The sequence below is a fragment of the Amblyomma mixtum genome, chromosome 4, assembly GCF_055824585.1.
Source record: "Amblyomma mixtum isolate Tamu chromosome 4, ASM5582458v1, whole genome shotgun sequence".
Classification (NCBI taxonomy): Eukaryota; Metazoa; Arthropoda; class Arachnida; order Ixodida; family Ixodidae; genus Amblyomma; species Amblyomma mixtum.
Genome location: NC_143015.1, coordinates 86536363 through 86555542, shown reverse-complemented (window position 1 = coordinate 86555542; position 19180 = coordinate 86536363).

Below are 19180 nucleotides of genomic sequence, written 5' to 3'. Positions count from 1 at the left end.
CATCTGAACAGTTTAACAACCGCCCGCCAATTTCGATACAGACAAAAGATACGCCTTTTCCGCCGCAGGACACTGACAGCAACATTGTCGATATTTCCAAATCCTTAAGTGATAGCGACAAACGGATTCTGAAGCATGGCCTTACATTTTGTCCAACTAACAATAACTTTAACGAGTATGAACTTCACAGAGATATCACAGAATTTGCGCGAAGATTGCGAATTAAGGAGTTCTTTGCCGAAAAAACGAACACCCCGATTACTAACCTAGCTCTTTCCTGTAACACGTGGTCAACACGTGCTCACCCTACTGAAGTAACCAGCCTTAATCCAATCCCTCTTAAAGCCGAAAGCACATGGACGCCGGAAGCGCAGCAGAGTCCCGAATTAGACTTGTACATTAAATCTGTCTCGAAAGAAATTATAGACCAAACAAAGTAAGCTCGAAAACGCAGAAACGTCACCCCAACGGAACAGGCTACTCTGAACCACTTAGCTTCTAGAACCGATATAGTCATTAAGCCTGCAGACAAAGGAGGTAGCATAGTTATCCTGCCGGCCGAAAAATACAAAAAAGAAGCTTTTAGGCAACTCAACAACCCTTGTCATTATAGGAAATTAGATTCAGATCCCACTTCAGAGTTCTGCAAATTCATTCTGAACAAACTGGCAAACTTATTATCAAGGGAACTATTCACGCAGTCCGACTACCACTTCTTAAATCCGCTAAACAAACAGGCAGGACGCTTTTACCTACTTCCCAAAATCCATAAGGTTTCCGCAGAAGACTTGTTTACCGCAGATATCCCCGGCAGACCTATTGTTTCAAACAATAACACACCCATAGAGAACTTATCAATTTTCCTGAATAACTATCTTGCAGATATTCCCACCCACATCCCTTCCTTTGTCGAGGATACACCGCACTTTCTCCGCATAATAGAGTCTCTGAATGACGCTTCCATTATGCCAGCAGATAGCATACTTGTCACACTTGACGTCGCCGCTTTTTACACAAATATTCCCATAAATGAAGGTGTCGACGCACTCTCCAAAATTCTAACTCAAAGTCCCCACCCGCACGAAACTGAAGTGTACCTCACGCTACTTGAATTGGTACTAACACTCAACTACTTTGAATTCGATTCTTCGTACTCCCTTCAAGTATTTGGAACAAGCATGGGCACTCTCTTCGCACCCACTTACGCGAACATTTTTATGGGGCTACTAGAATCTAAACTTCTAAATTAATTTGTAAAAAAACCACTTATATACCTTCGTTACATAGACGACATTTTCATGATATGGGAGCATGGGGCTCAGACCCTGAAGACATTCCTCACACATTTCAATTCATGCCACTCCAGCATTAAATTCACCTTCAACTCCTCGAAAACGCAAGTCAATTTCCTTGACACCACTGTCCGTTTAGACAATAGCAAGCTCAAAACCACACTTTACAGGAAGCCCACTGACCGACAACAATACTTAGATTTCACTAGCCATCATCCAAGACACTGCAAACAAGGTATATTCGTAGGACAGGCAACGAGACTAAGAAGAATATGTAGCGACGACGACGACTACTTGAAACACCTACACTCGCTAAAAAACACACTAATCACCAGAAACCATCCACAGACAACCCTCAATAATGCGTTCCAACGAGCAACCACTTTGAAACGAGATGTAGTTCTTAAAAAACGAGCAAAAGCTAACAGTCAACGACCTCCTGCACTTATAACGAAATACTCAAACGCGCTTCCAAACATAAACAATATCCTCCGGAAATACCACCCCATTTTGACTGGTAACGACCGTCGCAAGAAAATATTTCCCGACGCACCAAGGGTAACATACAGACGCAACACAAACCTGAAGGACATCCTGGTGCATGCTAGGCTCGGTAAGAAACCACCACCGACAGTAACTTCATGCTCTCGACCTAGATGCAAGACATGCAAACATTTACAAAGGGACACAACGGTTAAAAGTACGGCAAGCGATTTCAGTTTCGATATAAAGACTAGTTTTGACTGCACATCGTCCAATATTCTCTACATGCTCCAGTGCTCCTTCTGTCAGAAACAATATATCGGAGAAACCGGGCAAACAATGAGTGCCAGATTAAACGGGCACCGGGCTGACACAACACGGAATGAACAGAAGGCAGTGTCGACCCATTTTAATCAACGCCATCACAAATTCGACGAACTCAAATTGTTCATTCTTCAGTCAGGCTTCAAATCGACTAGAGACAGATAATACAGAGAAGCATTCCTAATCCACAAATTTAAAACACTGAAACCAACAGGGATTACCATGTCTAGAGGAAACCTGGAATCTCTCAGGTACATTCCAGGGTTAGCATAATTTTAAATTAACAAATGTCTTGCACGTGCTCAGACCATTTTCTAGAACCTCGCATAAGTATATTATCTTTTCAGGAGGATACTGGGGCGGGATGGGGGGCGCGGGCGTGGAGGTAGACAGGGACAAGGGCTTGTCCCTGTCTGCTTCTCTGTCCGTGTCTTTTGTTGCGCCCCTGTGTCCTCCCGAAAAATTATGAACCAACACGCCCAAATACAAGTACTTCTGAGTATACTATCGCTCTTTGCACCCTTCCCACGTCATATCATCCACCACATTTCCGGCCTTCTCACCGTCTCCCTTTGACTCACTTTTATTTTCTTCTAATCCCCTAATATCAGTTCTCAGAAACCATGACATTCCTGTTACCCCCTCCGCCCCACCTTTTTGGCTTTCTCTGAACTCGAGCCATTCCCCCCCCCCCCCCTGCCTTGTCCTTCCTTGGAAATGCCCCTCCTTCCAGTGCCAGCCTATGTTGTTTGCCTTCTTCTCATTTCCCTGTGCCACGCTGACTAATCCTCTTATCTGAGTTTTTCAGGTCCTACAGCGCCTCCCCCCGTCGCAGCCCCTTCAAAGCCTTTGTTCATTAAACACCCCCCGGATATAAGTTTTTCCACTATTGCAGCTTAACGAATCAAGGTTCACCTCCCTCCCCTTCCTGACACGCATCCCCTCTCACACCACTTTCCTTCCCCACCCCCGGGGCCTTCCTCCTCGGAGCGAAGGCCCTATTTAATCCCTGCCAATGATGAACGCTTTGCCCAGACGAAGGCAAGTCCCCTTGTCGAAACGTTGGCTCAAGCAACCTGAGGTTTTCCTCTCCCTTGTTCATTTTGTGATCGCAAAGGACCATCTACTACACCCTCTCTCTACCATATAGAAGGAAGGTATTTATGAGTAAAATGTTGTAAAATATTTGCTACGGGAGAAATGAAACCCAAAAATGCGACTTGTTTATTTATTCTCATTGAAGCGAGTTCTTACAGCAGGGCCAGCAGCGGAAATTGACAGGTAGATGCGAGGGTCGCTGCAACCCAGGTCGCGAAACCGCTGCCCTAATGTGACCTCGCGTTACGGACTGTTTTCGCTGTCTGGAAGCCCAGCGACGCTGTAACCGGCAGGAGTCGTCTGCTTGTTGTCTACTTTTGCATTATGAGCTCGTTTGATTCCCTGTAGTCGGAGATAAATAAGTGTAACATTGGAATAAATAGTACAAAGCTGGAAGGAGTCTCGGGGTTGTCTTTATGACATGTACCACGCTACATTTCACTAAATCTAGAAGACAACAGGTTGAAAATGAGAACAGCACCGAAGGTGTTCTGGTACGGCGGTGTTTGCTTTCATTTCACTTTATTAAAGCTTGGTTTCTTAATAGGAGTGAGAAAAAATGTACCATCGCCAGCTCAATCAAGAGCTCGTCATTGAAACTCTGTTATGTCGCTGTTCCATGTAGATGCTCAAAAATATATTCTCCAGGAACGCGTCGCGAGAAAAACACCAAAAAAAGTCTGAGAATGAGGCCTAAGCAGGGGCTCCATGGGGTGACAACACTAATAAAGTAAGGTCAAGTATGGTTGCAGTGCTGGAAGATTCCCAAAAGCAGCTCAGTTATATAGCTTCCTGTAGAGCAAAACGACGACAAGCTGATATCTTCTACTGCAGTAGGCATCCGTGAAGGAGCAGAAGAGAGCGGGGACCCAGCTATAATGGTAATGAAGCGCTCGTCACTCACCGCCATTATTGCACAACAGACCAGAAGCAGACGAGTCGCTAGGAGACTGTGCGGACGGCCCAACATGCTGTCTTTTTAACTCCATTGGGGACTTCGCGCGCATCGATACCAAGAAACTCTATTTCAAAAGAGAAGTTACAAGGAAGATAATCCTGGTTTATACCACATTATATAGTGCAGGGAGTAAAATGGTTCCCCTAACACATATCTGCTCCATTACTCTAACGGTATTATTGAGTAAATATTTTTTAGGTCAAACCGTAATGCCGACCATTTAAACTTCTAATTGGGTTGATTCTTGTTTACAGTGCAAGGAGAAAACCCCGTGCTTCCTGAGGTATGCTTCATAGCAATAGCAACCACAGGCCAGAGAGTGCACGCAATGCTCCACAAATGCGTACTAGGCAGTCACACTACCAACACAAATACTCCAGGATTATGCAAAACTAACAGCAGCCCATAACAGCCCGATGATAGCTGTATTGGACCGCTAGATAATTCACTCGACAACACATATGTTGTTCCAAAATATGTTATCTATAGCTATTCTAACGAAAGTAGTTAATTTTATGATAGCCTGATGCTAGTGAACTCCAATATTTCTACAACCATGACAGCGCCTTCTACGACATTCTGCCGCTGACAACAAGGACGCGAAATCAAAGTTTGTCCTACAGCATTCGCGTGCTGACCACACATGTGTTTTAGGCTTTTGCGGCCGCGGGGGCAGCGATTTGATGTAGCCGAAACACTACAGCAGTGCTGTCTGCTTCCTGATGTTATTCATGTATGTGGGACTCAAGCGGCTAAGATTATTAGCAGCCGGCCGCTACTGTGTATCTTTCTTGCGTTTTGCACTGCCTGGTTCAGTGCTTCCTCGCGTGCTGAGACAAATGACGAAGGGCAAGTCCTGGCCGTGGCGGTCGCGCTTCGGCGGAGGCGATGTGCGAAATGAATGGTATATAATAAGGACGGAGAAATGGACGAGTTGGTGTTGATTCGTGGTTTAAACTGCGCAAAGAAACGAGGACACAGTGTCGTGTATTTTCTTCCGCTGTGTCATCGTTTCTTCGCGCAGTTTAAACCATGAATGGTATGTGGTGTTTCCCGTGCCAAAGCCAAGGGCCATGAAGAATGCTGTAGTGGATGTCGGCGGATAAATTGCGACCACCTGGGTTTCTTTAACGAGCTCTAACAATGCATAGTGGATGGGGGCAGGGCATTTCGCCCCAATTGAAACGGTGTCTCCTAGGGCGTTATCGAGCATGTGTCCTCGAACTTAGCAGCCTAGCGCCTTCACCAGTCAACTTCCGCAACGCGGAGCAAAGTGAGAAGGCTCCAAAAGAGAGAGAGAGAGAGATAATGTACTTAAGGAAGGGCACTCTTTTCTTCCCTTCACTGAGCTTGAACTGTTCGCCGTCTATTGCGCCCGCTACTTTGTAGGCTACTGTCACGGGTGTGGTGGCGCCAGTCCTGGGAGCAAAAAGACAACGGAAGACGCACAAACAGAACTCTTCACTGGGCTAACTTGCAACCACAAAGAATTGAACAAATCGGCAACGGCGGTAGGAATCAGTGTAATCGGCGGTCGTCGAAAAATATAATGACGGGCAATGTCGGCGGTGTTCATTTTAAAGCTGGCGAAGAAATATCGAGATAAAACGCGTGAATCGAAACGAATATTTTGTGCAGCTTAAAATCATTTGCACGCGCTGTTAAAGATGGTACCGTCACTTGTCATGAAAACAGCCACAAAGCAGCATGCTGGGAACTTCTAATGTGGGAACTTCGAACTTCTTCAAGTCCACGGCGGCTAACGGTGGTTTGCACCCACACAGGGTCAGTAATCTTGTATTCCTTGCTGCCTCGCGCAACCTAACATGTCGTGCGTCGGCACGCTCTCGGCCTTTAACTGATAGTCGGGCAAATCGTCACGCTGCTTCTGCACTGCTCAATAAGGAAATGAAGTCAAGCTAGTACTCTTGGGTAATGTTCGGGGGCATGGTGTTGAGCACGTCTTCTTCTGCCTACCTTGGAGGAGCCTGAAAAGCGCGATTAGGGTGGTAAGGTGCAAAGCATATAGGCAGCTGAGCCGACATAGTCAACAATGACATCACAGTTCTGGCGTTTCGCGTCGGCACATATGATGATCATGTCTGCGATCCTTTTGCTCAAACGTTCTATTACTCCGTTACGTAGTGGGTGGTACACAGGCGTCTTCCGATGGGTTGTTTCACTCTACAGCAGGGTCTCTTGGGCGAGCTTGACAGTAAAAGCGGTTTTTCCCTGATGTGAACTTCGGCGCAAAATGATGAAGAAAGATGATTTCGATGAAAAAATTGCCGGGGTTCAACTCTGCCGAAACGAGTTTTACGTAGTAAAAGCTACATAAGCTTGATTAAACATGGTTTATTTTTGGTACACCCCCGTCAAAAGTATACAGCCCAAGGGTTTTGCTTGTCAGGCCTGCAGCATGCCTCGTTATGAATCCTCGGCGACCGTAATCATTTTAACGTGGAATGGCTTTGCGTCCTCAATCCTCCCAATGTTTGGACTGCTTGATGTGCTAGGGAGCCACGCTAAACAGCTTAGAAGCAAACCCCTTGGGCTGTATACTTTTGACGGGGGCTGTACATCTTTTATTGTTTCTTATTTCTCCCGCCACTGCACAGCCTCTTATTGATCTTCGTTGACCGGCTTGATGGAGACAGAGTGATCGATGGTCAGCCCCATGCCGAAGACTAAGATCTTGACGCCGTTACCACAGCCTGACGAAGGGAACGTGGATGGTTGCACACGTAGAAGGATTCTTAAGAGCGCTGTGCTTCCGTCATGGCGTCCCACTAAATTGAGCGCACAGCTCTGGTTATATGTACCCCATTCCTGAAGTGCCTACTGTGAACGGAATCACGTGATACAACTTGATTACTAACTGGGTTTATAACTGCCTCTGCCGACAACTGTCAGGGTCAGAATTCGATATCGAAGTTCAATATTAAAGTTCGAGGTCAGATGTCAAGGTCAAAGTGGACCGCACATGGTTAGGTCTATGTGCATAGCAACACTAGCCATGACTTACCTCAAGGTTGTTTCAAGGTGATTCGAAGGATCCCGGCAAAATGTATCCCAGCTATAGTAGTGTAGCTATCGTCACAGAATTTGGTAGCCTTTAAGGGGCTACTACAGAGCCGGGCATTCGCTTTGGCGTAGCGGGTGAAGTCGTCGGTTGATACTATTATCCATGCAACTGCATGTTGACGCAAGAAGAGTGTTAGTACATGCCGATCGCGTGAAAAGGTCTCGTTGGTCTCGTTGGCAGGTGAAACGCCTTCACAAATTCTGCAGGTTGTGTTGGCTGCGTTTTGCCGCCTTGACAGTAAAGACAGCTATTGATTTACTATACGACCTCTTTCGACATGAGGGGTCAGAAATATGCGACCTGAATTCAGCGGAGGGTACTAACAAAATCAAGCTGGTCATCTGCTCTTTATTCAAGTAGAAGCCGCAGAATTTCCTGAGGAACTTTCGCAAGCACGACAAGAAGGAAGGCGGTTTTTTTAGCTAGTGTAAGTGCCAACGAATAAAGAAATGCGTCCATTGTACATAAGAAAACTGAGCCATTTTTTATACATTTTAAACGTGAACCGTCGAAAGCCATCAAGAGAGTCATGCTGCGTGCCAATTTTAAATCTGTAGCAGTGAACGAAGCTATGTCGATACTCAAGTTATCAAAAACAAAACTTTGAACGGACACTATTGAGACCACGATGGAACAATGAGAGGTGCTCCGACGGCGTGGGCGCACTATGGAGAGAGAGTGGCCCCATAGTGTGGTCGAAAATGAGCACTGATGCTAGGGGCAGCATGTGTAGAGAGATATCCTCTCCGCCTATTTTGCTTGCGTTGCTATGGAGAAGCAGCGCATGGTCGGAAAATTTGTCATCTCAGAGAACATTGAAGGACTAAAACCTGCATATGTACGTATTTCTTTTGGGTCTAGATACTTCCGCTTCCGACCGCGGAGAGACGCGCCGTCTGCTGAGTAGACGGCACCGGCGCTGGCCGCCTAGATGCCTTGAAGTGTGCATCGGACGCTGTCATACCGGTTTGTAGCTGCGTCTGGCCATTTAAAGAGCTGTTTCATGAGGTCACGCTGCCGATAGCAATGCCTCATAACGGAGCCGACGCTCAGCCTACATGTGTACGCCGATAGGCAGGATTGTCGCATGAGTTCCCTTCGGGAGTGACTGCAGAGGCGTGCTTTGATTCGCTGTCTTCCTTTGTAGATGTGGTGCGGCAGAATGCATATGTATTGATTAATATAGGCAAGAAATGTTCGCGGCTGCAAATAGCGGCACAAGCAAAAAGCAGGTACCGCTTTTCAGTGCTTGAAAACATGGCGCTCACCTGGAAGAGTGGTGTAAGGCCATTTCCCTTAGCGACCGCGTTTTCGTGACTATAAGCACGAAAAGCAGTTCGGCAGATCTTACATTAGCCGTAGTATAATTGTAAAAACATATTGAAAAGCCTGACGTGCGCAGCCTCTCCCCCGCTGAATTTGCGCGCGCTACGTACAAAGCGGATAGAACAGCGGATTTTCCAAACTAACGTTTTCCAATGACGATACGACCATTGAACAAAGAAAAAGATCTGTCAGCAGCAACTAGTGCAAATTGAGAAAGCTCGCGAAGATTCCTGCTGAGGTGTGAAATGTGGAATATGAACTTAGTTCGAACGAACGATCTCCAAGCGATTCAAAGAAAGCCAATCTAGCATTTTCTGAAAGGTTTCAAGTTTCCAGCAGCGTGGGGTAATGCAAAACCGTTCAGTTGCGAAACAGCTTTGCCTAAAGGGAACCGATAGCTCATGGTGATGGCTCAGTGGTTAGGCACCCCAGCTACTGAGCCGGAGTTCCCTGGTTCGAACCCGGCCGGGGCACGCGCGTTTCTATGGAAGCGAAACGCAAAAAGCGCCCGTGTCCTGCGCGAAGTCTGTGCACGTCGAAGATCCCCAGGTGGTCGAATTTATTCCGGAGGCCTCCACTACGACACCTCTTTCTTCCTTTATTCCTTTCTCTCCCTCCTTTATTCCTTCCCTAAATACGCGGTTCAGATGTCCACCGAGATGTGAGACAGATACTATGCCATTTCATTTCCTCAAAACCCAATTTTTCATCCGACGGCGCAAGCTCTCTCATAGTTAACACGATCCAAGCTATTGTTACATTGAAAACGTGGGTCTGCCATAGAAACGAAACATATACGCTGTATGTTGTGTTTCTATGTTTCGCTTCCATCAATCCTGTATTTGAAATCTTGTTTTAAGGGTTCAAGTAGATGGATGTGGGTTTCTTTAGACGCGATGAGCGACCAGCTTCTGATGTTTAACACTATTTTTCTTAAGAAAATAAGAAACTGAGACTACAAAGCTTACTCTGGTTATCACATAGCGTGTAAAATTCAGAAGTCGATTAATACACCCTTTACCTTACGCCGTGACATGATACACGGGGCAGCTGCTGAATCAAAGCTCATGTTGTCCGCTGTGCCGGTTTTTATTCCCCTACTGCTTCTGCACCCCTAAGAATGCATGTTAAACATTTCTTACTGGAGTATTTTCAATAACTGCGATTATATCGACCGCGTTTCTGCTAATATTTAAAGTTATAGTTGAATGCAGCTATGCGTTGAGAAGGCAGCTGCTATCACCATCAATTAAGCGGTCACTCAAGCGGCCTGGAGTCGAATTATAGCCGTAATTTGGGAGGAAATGTGAAGGGACTCCCTAACATACAGTAACAGTAATTTAAACCGCGCGAGCGTCATATATTCATCGAAATCTAGCCCCCGCATACCGTGCGCCCAAAGAAGCGCCAGCAAAACTATCGGCAAAAAAGGCCCCACGACTAATGCTGCGCCTAGCGGTCACCCCGTACGCATAAGTCACACTAACCGGCAGCGCCTGGCAGCGACCTCGGGTCGGCTCTCTTTCTTTCACCATGGTTCAGACAGCAGCTATACACGACTCGCCTGAAGCGGATTGTGTAAGTGACCCTGTCACAAACATCGGCCCGTGTTTGGAAGGCCCACGCGCCTCAAAATCAAAACACGTATGGGGTACGCCATGGAAGGATCGAGAAATATGGAGAGAAATACTTTCAAGTCCCACGGAGAGCGCATAACCGCGTATCCTTGAGAATCTTGAGCGATGCCTTCTCTTCTTCTTCCGCAAGCGGTAGAGAGGGACAGAAAAAAAAAAAAAAAACTCGGAACTTCTAGAAGAATCAGCGTGCCGGACAAATGCCGCCGTGCGCATTGGCGGGAGGATGATGGGGCGTATATATTTCGACTTCATTGCATGCCCAGCCCTGTTCAGGCACGAAGTCGCTAACATACGCGACATGCCTGAGTAATTGAAGGACCTTTAGCTCTGGCGACCATCCAGTGCCATAGTTTGACTCCAGGATGTGCTCCCGCATGGCAGCCAGGCTGCCGCCACTGACGTCCAGCCGGAGGTCAAAGAGGGTACGAGCGCCATTCTTCAGGCGGCCACATCGTGATCGTCGGTCCGAACAGTGCCCTCTCAACAAATTGCGTTTTTTGATTGCTTCTGAAATGCATTAGGGCGCTGTTGTTTCAAGAGTTGTGTGGTACTGTAGCGTTTGTTACAAACTTGGATTGGTATTTTGCTGTGTTCTCTGCAACCCTATGCACGCGTTACTTTAACAGACTGTAAAACCTCTGGATGTTATCTTTGCTGCTCAAAATTCCGGGGGGCACTTTGTTGACCTAAAGTACGGTGAGGCGAAAGTCTAAGGCGCGGTGTTGCTGCTTGTGTCACTGATGTGTTGTTAAGATGTTAAGCTTCGCCTGTAAGAGTGAAACGCGACAGCGTCTTGCAACGCTGCCAGGGAGTCCACAGAACGCCATCGCACGTTCGGTTCTACGCCTTGCTCGTCGGTAAATTGTTTTTTGAGGAAAGGAAATGTACCTGTCCTTCATATCTCGGTGGACACCTGAAATCCCTGATGGGAGTAAGCGAAGACACCTTATTCACTAGACGCGCCTTTGTTCATTCCAAACCATCGAGCTGGCATGGCGCAGTGGTTAGCACGCTCGTGTCGCAGTCCGGGGACCGGGGCTCGATTCCCGAACTCGACCAATTTCTTACTCGACTTTATTTATTCTTCTGGCATGATCAGAAAGGTTAATTAGACTAATTGGGTGATTAAGCAATTAACTAAACTCCTTCCCACTTACTTGGAGCATCACTATACCATTCCTTTAATTGGTGTCCTAGTTACTAGCCAAAGTATAAATGGCCCCGTTTAAAACTCGCGCACTCTGACGTCACGACCGTTTCGACCAATTGAAGAGCTTGACATTTCTGTCGACAACTCCTGCTTACAGCGATGAGGCATTAAAGGCTACAGCCTTAAACCTTGTTTTGTTTGTATTCCTTTAATGCCGACCAATTCTCTTGGTTTCGACCAGTGAAAGCTGGCCACAAAGCGACTCCTCTATTAGCCTTTCATACACTGATTTCCATCGGAGCTTCCCGCGTTACGTTGAGGGCAACTCCTGAGCTACCGCAATCGCTACCCCTCATGCTAAATGGTTTCTGGAGAGCCTGAACCTGTAGGACGCAATTTAAAGTGGCTTGTTGGCGATCCAATACGGTAACTGCTGTTTTTTGCCTCGTGATAGCTGTTTTTCTTAACTCAACATTGGGCTTCCACGTGCCGGTCTTTCATACATGCTAATGTTTTAGCATATTTTTTGTTGAGCTTTATTTTTGCCTGCAGACTCATCTTCTGAACTTTGTGGCTTAATTTGGCGCGCACGTGCGCCCCAGTTATGCAGTGAGCCAAACGTTTCAGCAAATGTCGCAGTTTTTGCTAGCACATGGCCATGTACGCTTTTTTCTATCCTTCCTCGCTACTGTGCATGGTTTTGAATTTATTTCGCCGGTGTGGTCGTGAATTTTATATAGTAGAGCGTATGGGCGTCAGATAACCTTACATTTTATTCACGTTGCATGGGGTATAAGCAATAAATCCACTCAATGTGTCTACCCTTACTACCACGTAGAGCAATCAAGAAGTGAACGGGACGTCAAGTTGGTGTGATTTTCCTAGACGGGAATAAAATACACTGCGCACGCTCAGTCCGGTCTAGGTTCTCGACTTGGTGAAATATGCAGTTATGATTTATGGAAATGGAGTCGCCGCGGTGGCACAGGCCCGTGTGCAGTGCGATGTCAGTGCACGTTAAAGAACTCCTGGTGGTCGAAGTTTCCGGAGCCCTTCACTACAGCGTCCCTCATAGCCTCAGTTGATGTGGGACGTTGAACCCCCTTAAACCATGAACCACTTATGGAAATGGATTTCAGGCTGAGTGGGGCCTATTTACAAGCAATTTTTTAAAATACCGATTGCACAACTTACAAAACTACTCATTTATGAAGTTATATTACAAATCACCTTGACCGATTAATTCCTTGTTCCAGGGAAACGCAAGATATTTCGCTGGATCTGCCACTTTTGCGCTAGTGTTCTTATTTAATTTATTAACGCGGAAGAGTTGAGGAGCTCCTGCCGCAGAAAAGCCGCGGTCGACGCCGACGGTGTCGTCTACTGCGTTTGAGTTGTCGTTCGCGTGGTCGTTCGCGTTGTAACACAGTCTGTCTCGTCTAACTTTCTGTGTGTTGCCTGTTTCGGCGGTACAAGCGTTTTCTGGAAACATACACCAACTAGCCCTCCAACAAGTATTACTCAGTAACACAAGAGCCTCCAAATAAAACAAAAACTTCTGGCCATAAGGAGAATATAACCCAGATCTCTCAGATTGCGAGGCGAGCACGCGCAGAAGGCGCTACAAAGGCTATTGGGTTCGAACTGAATTAAGATGGACCTATGGATGCGTTGTGGTCTTGGACATCGAGAAGTGTCTTTCTGTACTGATGCGTACTTGAGTAATTGTGAGCACCCGAATTTTGAAACGGCACTCGACAAAAATCGCGTTCGACTCTATACAGGATTTCTTGACTTCCATGACGGACGGACGGACGGACGGACGGACGGACGGACGGACGGACGGACGGATGGACGGATGGATGGATGGATGGATGGATGCATGGATGGATGGATGGATGGATGGATGGATGGATGGATGGATGGATGGACGGACGGACGGACGGACGGACGGACGGACGGACGGACGGACGGACGGATGGACGGGTGGATGGACGGATGGACGGATGGACGGATGGATGGATGGACGGATGGATGGATGGATGGATGGATGGATGGATGGATGGATGGATGGGTGGGTGGGTGGGTGGGTGGATGGGTGGATGGGTGGATGGGTGGGTGGATGGGTGGATGGATGGGTGGATGGGTGGATGGGTGGATGGATGGGTGGGTGGGTGGATGGGTAGATGGGTGGATGGGTGGATGGGTGGATGGGTGGGTGGGTGGATGGATGGGTGGGTGGGTGGGTGGGTGGGTGGGTGGGTGGGTGGGTGGGTGGGTGGATGGATGGATGGATGGATGGATGGATGGATGGATGGATGGATGGATGGATGGATGGATGGATGGATGGATGGATGGGAGCGCCCCCTTTGAAACGGGGTGGTGGCAATTGCCACCATGCTCAGCTTTTCTTCCTTTATTTTTTTAAACTGTGTTGTTATTACTCATTAAGATTCGCCATCATCTTTACCTACGGTTTCCTACAATTCTAACCTTATGCCACATCTCTGCTTTTCCGCCACCAATCCTCCAATCGCTTTTTGCTAACTTCCACTGCAGATTTATTTACATGACCATTGTTATCTTTAAACCCTAGGGCCTCAGGAAGAGTGACTTTGCCTGCATCGACATCTGGATGGATACCATCAAAATTGAGTACGAAGTGTTCAATTGTTTCCACAGATCTACCACACACTGCACATGCGTCATCTTCTTCGTTAAATTTCTTTTTGTAGCCGGGCGCTCTAAGACACCCTGATCTAGCTTCAAAAAGTAGGGCACTGCCTCCTGAGTTATTGAAAAATTCTTCCCTGATCTGCCTTTTGCAGTATCGATATAGTTTTCCCCTATGTTTCTTTTCCATTGCATTCATCCAATTTTTGCCTCCGCGGTGGCTCAGTGGTTAAGGTGCTCGGCTGCTGACCCGAAAGACGCGGGTTCGATCCCGGCCGCGGCTGTTGAATTTCTTTGGGGGAGAAATTATCGAGGCCCGTGTACTGTGCGATGTCAGTGCACGTTAAAGAACCCCTGATGGTCGAAATTTCAGGAGCCGTCCACTACGGCGTCTCTCATAGCCTGAGTCGCTTTGGGACAAACCAAACCAAGCCGTCATCCAATTTTTAACTATCGCGTTTTTAACCTGTCGATTAACGCTCTTTCTTTCTCCGTCCTCATGACCGGCATACTTACTGGTTAGTTTTCTAGTTCTTTTCCGCCACTGTGAGTCAACGCTCTTTCTGTATAAATATTTAAATACCTTAGCTGCCCACCTGTTATCGTCCAGTTTCCTCAGGCGTTCTTCATATAGTATTTTACTCTTAGCTTCCCGTGCTTCGAACGATGCCCAGCCCATATCCACTTGTACTGCCTCGTTTGTGGTTTTGCCGTGGGCACCTGGTGCTAATCTTCCAACAGCTCTCTGATTTACGTCTAATCTCGACTGAACTTCTGCCCTTAAGCACAGAACCGCATTGCCGAAAGTAATTACCGGCACCATTATTCCTTTTCAAATACCTCTTAGTACTTCATATTTGTTGTACCCCCATAATGCCCTATGTTAATCCCGGCGTCTCTTCGTCCTTTCGCCCTAAGAACCTGCTCATGCTTTTCAGTGTATATCTGCCCTTCGTTTAGCCATATTCCGAGGTATTTGTATTCGGCCACTTGGCAAAGATGGCAAAGCAGCGCCATCTATGTTGTAAAGAAGAAAGTAAATGCGAAGTGCTTCGGTAATTTCGGTAACCTGGGGTTCTTTAACCTGCACTGACACCGCACAAGGTAAACTCTTCACGACCTTTTCGGGCAACAGACGGGCGTGTGACGTACGCGTCCGTGTGCTTTTGTGATCAACAGGCAGACCGCCATTATGGCCTGTCTATGTCTTTTCTCTTTAACTCCTAACATCCTCCCCTCCCTCACGGCGTGGTTCAGGCGTCTGCAGATGTGTCAGGAAGTTACTGCGCTATTGCCTTTCCTCACAAAACCGATTTTGAATGGAGACGCACAAAGGCCAATTCAGGGAGCAGCGTAACTGAAATGAAAATTAAAATTAGTTTTTGAGAACAGAAAATGACGCTGTAAGTGTCCCATATATTGGTGGACATCCGAACCACGCCATAAGGGAAGGGATGAAGGGAGAGAGTGAGAGAAGAATGGAAGAAAGAGTTGCCGCAGTGCAGGTCTCCGGTATTATCTTTGGGGATCTTAAACATCCACTGACATCGCACAGCACACGGGCGCCTTTTGCGTTTCTCTGAGGTGGCTCAGTGGTTAAGGTGCTCGTCTACTCAGTCGGAGTACACAGATTAGAACCTGACTACGTGCATTTTGGTATTTTGTCTAGATGAGCTACTGGTAATGGATACAGAGTCATCCAACAAAAACTGTTCGATTGCTTTAATGGTATTTTCCGTTTCTATCTTTAGTTAAACGTCATTGAAAGTTGATCGAATACTTTGCTGTTTTAAAGCACCTGGAACTGCTTTGTTTATAGAGCGGCATCTATGCTATCAATGTGGGCCATTGCAAGATGATGTGTAAAGGCGAATCTTGATCTTGGAACGTAGTCGCCCAATGAAAGCGAATTTATGATGAACCTTTGTCACCATACAATCTGTACATTGTACAGAGTTCTTCAGAGGTGCGATATCATTGCAAGAGAAAGTTCGCAGGCAACAGATCTTGATAAGCTGCAAACACAGTCACCGGGTGAGCAGGAGTGCGCTACTCCAACTGGCCTTTATGCCACAAGGTGTTTCGATGCACATTAAGTGTGTCCACTTCTCAAACAAGTCAGTGCATATCGTTATGCCTAGCTGTCCCAAATGCTGGACATAGGAAGCAAATCATCATCTGCATCTGTTCCAAAAAATATCAGTGCATTTAACAATGGCACTACCCTATAATCGGTCGCCTTACTTAATCGCGTTCGTCTTTCCGCGCCGATCTGCGCGCTGCAGTTTAGGAATCGCGGTGAAAGTGGTGAGAAAAGCCTAAGTCTGCATAGAGTTATTTGCAGAGCCATATTTCTTGACAACTTCGAAAATACTTTCTCAAATTTTCACTTCACCAATCTATGCATTAGTGGCATTGTTTAAAACAAAATAGGTGTGATTGCCGCAATTGAAAACAATGTATCTCTTCGCTTGTTAGATCTGCTCATTTTACTATAACCTGAATGACGCATTAGTATGCTCTACTGCCGGGCGTTTTTTCTGAAAGCGATGGTAGCCAATCGACGGTCCCCTGTTAGGGGCAAAATTTTACTCTTCATATTTAAAAATACTCCATGGTAATGTTCTTGGCGTTACAAGACATAATGCACGCCGTGATGCGAGCATTGCGAGCTCACTATCTGGTTTGCCCTTCAACAGATCTTGAGTCATCATATATTTGGGGCTATAGTGCACACTTGGACTGCAGTGCGTTTATTTTTTTTTTCGAAAAACAAACTTCTCTACAAGATTTTCCGCACTTAGGGTATACCGCGCGGATGAAGGCCGTGTATGAAGCTCTCCTTGCACCGAAATATCAATATGCTTCGTCCGGATTTGTAGCTTTGTTTCGAATATCATGGTATACAGAAAAGGGGGTGACGAGATGGGTGCTACCCTTACAACTTATTACCGTTGCATACTCAATATCTGTGTGGCTGCTGTTGTGGCATGCCACCTCTCTCCAGAAGGCCTTTGCCCTCCGCCTATCAGCACCCTTTTGAATTGTGCGCCAACCGCCAAATAACCCACCTTCAGCCGGCAGAATCTTCATCCATCATCATACAGCCACCTCAAACCTGCACAAAGCTTCCACCCAATTCCACACACCATTCGCTGCACTAGCTTCAACATCCAGAAGCCGCAATTCACCATTGGGTAACCCACCTCCATCCTACAGAAACTCCTCCAGAAGGTTGTGCTCCCCAAACATTTACTCGTTGCAGACTCCAGATGCCTGCACACCGGAGTGGCCCGCACACAACAGTAACGTAAACACCAGGGTGGTAGACAATTCAAAGCGGCTTAGGAAGGCGGCCCTTCCAGAAGAGAAACGAACAAACAAAACTCCTGGCATAGATTTTTCGCATCACCTCGTAGTAGTAGTAGTAGTAGAATACCTTTATTTGACCATAATTTACAGGCCGAGCATGTCGACCGCCTGGGCGACCAGAAGTCGCTGTTCTTCCTCCCCTTCAGCGCCTAGCCAGTCGAGCCAGGTGGTGATGGATAAAGAAGGTGGGGGTCACCTCGTATGATCGCCTGTAGATTTACATTGTCCTACTTTGTATTCAGTGTGTGCAAGCCTTGGTTAAAGACGTATGCGTATTCATATAATTGTTGGAACACTATAACCCTTCCTTATTTAAAATAAACAAAGTGCTAGAAACCCTAGTTTTCCTTTCGTGCCTGAAAAGTTTTAAACACCTCGCAAAGCAAATAACCGGATATCGGTAATGAACGGGGAGCAAATTCCCTCTCAATAAAGACATGCAGGGGCTCTGTTGAGGCGTTCTAATGAAATCGCACTCAACACTTTCGCACTTCTTTGGATAACGATGGTGTTTTGAAGGCTTGCAGTTTTTCTATGATTAAAAAAGAACCCGAAAGTTCCAGGATCAACGTGGCATTATTCACTGAAGCGTTTATAAATCCACAGGTGACTTATGCGCGACATTCACACGTGCCCATTGGAAATGAACAAGCAAAAATTTTGGTATAGTGTTTGTGTGAGGGAAACACAAAAGAGGGCAAAACGTTAAGCAAGGAAAAGCACACAATGAGAACCCTATCATAGAAGCTAAAGGCTTGCTAAAGCATAAAAGTTTCACGTGGAGATGAACAACAAATGATTTACTAGTGCACCCAAAGTAGGCACACTTCTCAACAGAGGCGTATGGAAATGAAGTCTAGCGCTGGATTGTCGATTCATTCTTCGGTTTTTTAGCGTTATTAGTAATATTTCACTATAAGTAAACTACTGATATGGGCGTAAGGTCTCACCATGGGCTTCCAAATGAGGTTCTAGTATCACTACTTGGTATGTTGGGGATAAATAATACAAAATGAACTGTACTGCAAACAGACGTCGGCCAATGTTGTCAACGGCAGAAGAAAAACATTTAATATGCGAATGGGTGTCAAGTATTTAAATGAGGTATTTGTTCATAATTCGTAGTGTGTGAAGTGTGCGTTTTTTTTAAGAACCACATGCCCTTTATTCCGTACTTCGAAACAGATATCAGAAATTTAATTCCAGCTGCTACTGTGGACTGGCGCAGTAACTGAAACCATGTTTTCGTGCATGTTTTCAATAATAGCGCAATAGTTGCCCTGTAGAAGTGTTTCCATGTATTCAGCCACCGAAAAAAACACATTTTTCATACTTGGCAGAATCTGCAGCTTTGCGGAATCAGCTTAAATAAACTGCCCGCGTATGGCAACCATGTGTAATAAAATTACAAGGTTGTCTTATATACATTTCCTATGCTATGAAGTGCTATATATTTTCCTATCTATGCGAGGCATTTTTCAACCTACTTAAAATTTCTTTGAATTAGAAGTCGTCTTGCTTTTTTAGACACCATGAATTGTTCCAATTTAACCTAGGTATCTTTGGAAAGATTCTTGGTCACAGTCGTAAGCCGCCGCGGTGGCTCAGTGTTTACGGCGCTTGGCTCCTGACCCGAAAGACGCAAGTTCGATCCCAGCCGCGGCGGTCGAATTTCGATGGAGGCGACATTATAGAGGCCCGTGTGCTGGGCGATGTCAGCGCACGTTAAAGAACCCCAGGTGGTCGAAATTTCAGGAGCCCTTCCCTACGGCGACCCTCAGA